Source organism: Pagrus pagrus (assembly GCF_965226575.1).
Source record: "Pagrus pagrus genome assembly, chromosome: 23".
Taxonomy (NCBI): domain Eukaryota; kingdom Metazoa; phylum Chordata; class Actinopteri; order Spariformes; family Sparidae; genus Pagrus; species Pagrus pagrus.
In genome coordinates this window covers 13,603,909-13,610,253 of record NC_140205.1, presented here as the reverse complement: position 1 = coordinate 13,610,253, position 6,345 = coordinate 13,603,909, and positions in this window count along the sequence as shown.

Sequence of the window (6,345 nt, the reverse complement as noted above, 5' to 3'; positions counted from 1 at the left end):
GGCCATATCACCCAGTTCTACTATTAAAGGGGCACTATGTAGTTTTGGAGAATAAAGTCAAACTCAGAATTTAAATATTTAAAACAATAATGAGGTAATAATACAAATCCAGAAATGTTTATTTCTTCCATAAGTGAATAAACAAGTTGTTCTCAGAGGAAAATAAGGTCCCCAGAGCACTGTTTGAAGCTAGAAAAGTGGCAGGGTCCGCCACATATAAACAGAGTAAAACAGTATGAAATTGTGTTGTCCTTTAAGGTCAGTTTGTTTATGTAATTTGTTCAGTCAAGAAAACAAAGAGAGTTTGTTTGTTTAGTTTGTTTAGGCATAGAAAATCAGTCAGTGAAGATCTTTCTCTTCTGGTTAAAATTTCTTCCCGAAAACTACACAGTGCACCTTTAACTAAAGATAAATTAACTATAAAAATGGTTATTATAAAGTGTACCCTTTTCTTTTTGTTGTCATCCTACCAGGGGGCCGTGTGAAATGTGTAATGACTTTTGTTATCCGTGACATTTTCAATTGCCATCATGTAAGACAAAATACTAATAATGACCAAGTGAAACAGAACAATACACTGTCTTCTGAGCCAGACCCTCGGGGGGGGAAAAGTCAAGAGACTTCAGCTGAATGGTTGAATGGTCGTCCTGACCCTGAGAAGAAGAAAAAAAAACAGCAACAAAAGAACAGAACTCATTAGCCGCCTCATTAAGAACATGTTCGTCCTTCAGCCGGTCTGAATATAGTCACTGTGCTACAGCTACAGCTGCTCGTGCTCAGACAGGGACACAGCGTCCCTATGACAGAGAGATAAAGCATAGTGCTGGAAAGTCGACTCAGGGTGGCACAGAGTCTAGGATTTTATTTGTCTTACTGAATTATCCAGCGCGCGGAACATTTCACATGAGAAAGCCGAGCGTGATGAATGTTTGTCAGAGGCGGAGTGACATGGTGGATTTATCAAACATGGCCTAACGCTCATACATCAGGCCAGCCTTCAGCACCATGGACAGAGGCTTTTAGAGGCGAGCTATCTGTCAAAGACAAAGGGAGTTAAAATATGACGCAGTGTGTTGCTCAGGTAATGCTCAGGTCAGACTCAGTCTGTCTCTGTGCGAGTACAGGCACCAACGAGCCTGGTAGAGCCGAAAACTCATATGTTTATACTTTAAAACATGCTTAGAAAACATAGATTCAAGGTCACTCATTGACACAAAGAAGACAAGAATGCCTGGCAAACACACATTCGAACACACACTCTCGATCAAGCAACCTGTCATCCCCCGGAGGTGCTGCAGCTTCAGAGAAACGCAACATGACAGCCAAAGAAGAAGCTATAAATGAGTTCACCGACCAGACATGTTCTCTGAGATTAAAGCAGCTCATGGATATTAGCCATATTGTTCCTCTTATTTTTCTCACAACTCCTGATTTGATTACATACTCGAGTGAATAAGCTGAATGTTATCCGGGGAACTCATCTCTCCTGCTGTCTGTCCCAATCTCATGCGTTCCCCGGATCTCTTTCTTTTCCTTCCCGCTGTTGACTCTCTCCCTCCACGGCGAGGTGTTTTGTACATTCAAAGCAACCTATATTAGAAAAAAACTCCCCTCTGGATTCAACTTAAATCCCACATGAATGGAACCAGTGAGCTGTCACCGTTTAATCCGCAGCGAGGAAGGAAAAAAAATTATGTTTCTCGCTGAATGTTCAAATATTTCAAATATTAAAACCCACCTTGTTCTATTCAGAAAAAAAATAGCCATCTGCTCTGAGGCAGATATTAAAGTGCGCTCTCTGCGTGAAGCTTTATGGATGGGTGTTCCGACTGGTTACATATTCATTTTAATTTCGCCAGGATCATTGTCAGCCCTGGCCTGAGATTTGACGGTGCCATCCAGGAGTGGGAGGTGCAGGTTCAAGAGGCTATTTATTTATTTCATTTGGAGCAAAAGGCAATTATTTAGTCAGCGGCTGGCAGGTCATTTTCCTTTTTATATTAACAGATGAAAAAAAAGTATTAAAGGGAATGTAAATTTGTGGGACCGTTTATATGTTATAGTATTACTCAGTTGATTTAGACCTGCTATTATAGCAGTGCGCATATGGGCACACTTTACAATGAATAATTTCCTCGAGCATGTAGGAAGGTGCTATTTAAACATTTATTATTTAATAGTTCTCTGATTTATGATGTTATTCAGAAAACAGATTTCATAGTAAGCGTTTTTTCTTCTTTTTTAAAGCTGCAACTAAATAATCTCCTCTCTGTCTGAGACAAGATATAAAAAAAAGTCCTATATATATATATATATATATATACATGGCACTGCACAAGCTGCGGAAAGCAAACAATGTTGGAGCTGCCACAGGCACTTTTATATGTTTGAATTATCAGCTTATTAAAGTTACAAACTTCCACGTGGGTCAGCCGGTGTAGCTACAGGCAGCCGCATTCCAATGAAAAGTGAAATGTCAACATGCATTTACAATCCTGCTCCTAGCGCTGTGTTTAATGCCACTGCTTGCTTTAAAGAGGCCTTCGTAGCCAGCCCCCTCGGAGGATCAACCCGACGACCTATGGATTGTAATAAAAAAAGCGCTGATTGTTTTATTAACAGAGTAAAAAGGGATTTGCCTCGCGGAGTCAGAGGTGGGAAAAGTACACACATGTTTCTCTCAAGCAGAAGTACAGATACTAGTGTAAAAGGTGAAGTAGAAGCAGTGGCGGACTCAGGATGTTTGAGGGTGGAAAAATTAAAAGGGCACCAGCTGTAGACGGTGGGGAACCAGCACACAGGAAGTACTGGAAGGGCACCCTTATCATGTTTTATCTCCCGTCCAAGAGTCCACCAGTGAGTAGAAGTAATGACTGAACTTCTTTACTCAGGTAAAAGAAAGAAAGTACAGGCTCTGAAATGTACTCAATGTATAAAAAATAAAAATGATCCCTCTGAAGGACATTTCTACTGGCCATTTCTGTGCAAAGCTAACTGAGCTCACGTCACATTAATATAATTCAAAGAAAATTCAACTTAAAGGTAGTTGTTGAGCCTCATTCCCAGGACGTCAAATACCAAAGCGTCACACATCAACAAATTGAGAAAATAAGAAAAAACAGGCAGAGGGTCGCAGAGACACTAACCCGCCTTTTCACCCCATTCAAGTCTGGCTTTGTCTGTCTGCAAAATCAAAATAATCAATAATTCCCCTAAAATGCCTTAAAACTAAAGTAACTAGCCTGTTTTGAAAATGTAGACAGTACAGACATTAGTGTTAAAATTGTGTTAGAATTGTCAGGAAAATAAATAGTAAATACTTTAGTAATCCCTCTTTTACTGCAGCAGTGTAGCTTGTTTTGTGTCTCATCACCTTTTGATGTGTTTACACCCGAGCTGATGTTCACTCCAGCTGACGGCTGAATTTTTCATACGAGGCGCCCATCGTCAGCGAGCCGGAATTTGTCCTGCGCATCGCTATTCCGTACACGCATTGCTGTGTATATTCTGAAAAGTAGAGACAGGATGTCACGGCCGATTTGATGCGGCTCATCAAGGAGCAACCAGTCAAAAGCCATTTGTGTGTTTCTGCTCCGTCTGGCCTCTTCCTGTCTCCATTTCCATAATCATTACTTCCAAAGGCGTCTCCAATGTGCGGCTTAAAATGTTTTTTCTTAGTCCCTGCAGCACATAGTCAGAATCACACACCTGCAGAAAGGTTAACAGACAGAACCCAGCTGCTGTTTGTCACTTTCATTTCGAACTAACCCATATTACATGTAGCTCTGATTCACAGCTTGCATGACGTTACTGAAATGTCACAAACAAAACAGGAAGTCCATTGATTCAGGTTAGAGGCTCCTCATTGTAAGTAACCCAACGTATCGATGAATACGGGCTCCATAAGTCTTCTGCAGGCCACGGTGAAAACCACACCGCAGAGGGCTTTTCTGCTAATTGGAAGACCCATTCTCAAATAGATGATTGGTTTCCCGGGCGACTGATTGATCGCTGCCTCCCTTTGTCTCACCGCCGTTTCCTCTATGAAGTGCAGCCTGTGCCTCGGTTGGATCGATGCCGGGACTAATGAGTCATCCACATGCATGTGCTCACATTAATGATGGATTGGGATTAGAGAGGGGAAACGGGGGGAAGGTTGGGGGGAAGCACCTAACAAGCAAACATGGGAGGACATGGAGGAACACCCTCTTCTAAGTGGGGTTTATAAAGCATTGTCAACCTCGTGGCACTGATGCACCATCAGTATCATTAGCGCTTCAAAAGGCCATCAATATTCACGGCGGCGAGCATTAATCATCGAGTCTTGTTGTGAAATGGTGGAAGAGCCACCTACAGTTATAGTCCCTGTGTAAGCACCACCTTTTTTACTGCAGGCCTCTTGCACGTAATGCTTCACTCAGTAAAAAGACCTCCATTAGGCAGATGGAGGGCTTTAAGAAGCTAATAGCACTTTGAGGTAAAGTAGACGAGTCTCCAGGACTTGTTTTTTTTAATTGAGATAATGAATGCTTATATTTATGCATAAATGCTTAATTCACTCACTGGTAATTGTCAAAGCACGTGTGCCAACTGTCCCAGTATTTCATCTGACCAGGGGAGCGTACAGGATGGAGTATGATGTGAAATTAAAAAACTTTACCCTCAATTAGTTTTGTGCTTTTTGTGTGAGAGGGTGTCCAGTAAAGTACACAGAAACATGAAGAAAAAAAGAAAAAGAAAAAAGAAAAAAAATCCTTTTTGGCGTCTCATTAATGCCACTTCATTACTACTTTCCACAGACTTGTTTTTGTTTCGCTTCTCGCCAGAACTTTACTCTTTGCAGCAATTACAGTGCCAGAAATTGCAGCTTTTCGGAGAGCAGAAAACATAACAATAGCAATAATCGGCAACAACAGAGAGTACACAACAGCATGACAAGAAAAAAAAACTGCTCATATGCAGTTAAAAAAACCATTAAAAAATACTGTTTGTTTTTAGATCCGCGCCACATCCAAATGAGTTTGTGTTTGTGTTGATGAGTGTGAGAGGAGCCAACAATGAATACAAAAATAGGGAGAGAAATAAAGTCAAAATTGTGCACTCTTTAAATGTTTGCCTCTGATTAAACCTTCTGTTTGGGCTTCAGTCTACAAACATGAACATTCAAACTGAAACAATCCTGCTTATTCTCTTTTAATGTTACTTGGTTCAGTTAAAGGCATACTGTGCAGGATTTCAGGTGCTGTTTGAGGTGAAAGATAACTGATTACTGTATTGATTGTTAGTGGCTATCGACCCAAAGTGTCATTATTCAACAACCTGGGAATGAGACTCAACAATGAATTATCCTTCTCCAGATCTGACTCTTCCTAAATCCATGCATTATTCCCTGGGAAATTAATTAAAAATTCTAGCTCTGCAATGTTAAAGAAAGTAACGGACAGTGAATGTGTTCTATTCTGGGCCGAGACTGATCCTCCATCCAAGTTTCGTGGCAATCTGTTCAGTAGTTTTTTGCGTAATCCTGCTGACAAACCAACCAACAAACCAACAAGCAAACAAACAAACGGACACAGGCGGAAACATAACCTCCTTGGCAGAGGCAATGGAAGCATGCTCTTATTTTGAAATGAAGGCAATGTGAGTAAAATAAGAGTAAAACCTATAATCAACAGCACTTATATGATTTGCTCGTCATATATGGTTGGCTAACATGGCACTGTGGGTAGTATTACTGCTGATTTATAGTTCTTTTAAAACTGAGGAACCACCTTAAACATATTCTAACTGTGAACTTAAACCTGAAAAAAAAAACCTCTCATAAAGCAGATTTATGGCTCTGAAACCAGAGATTAAATGGCATCACCAGCTTCTAGCAATCTGATTTACATAAATTGACCTGAACGTTTCACCATAAAATTGTACAGTATAAACGGTACTATGTCATTTTCTCTTGTTTTATTTGACTCAGAAACTTTTAGTTGGATTGATGGTTTTGCGCCTTGTTTGTTTTCCAAAATAAACCTAAATTGGTTGTTTGAAAGATTGATTTTTTCAATTTATTTCTATGTACATTTTGTCCTGTTTGTCTTGATCTAACACTCCAAAGATGATGACAAAAAACATTCAATCTGGTGATAAATTTAACAATAAGAACAGCTCCTTTCTTTTTTACTCGCCCCGTTTCACTCCTCCCCAACTCTTCTTCTTAATCTCGCAAAATGCAAAACCTTGTCAGTTATCTAAAGTCCATTTAGCTACACAGTCCTTTGCTAAGCCCCGGAGAATTCGCGTTTTATAGGAAGGCGGCAGCAAGGAGGCCTATGACCTAAATAAGATGGCTCC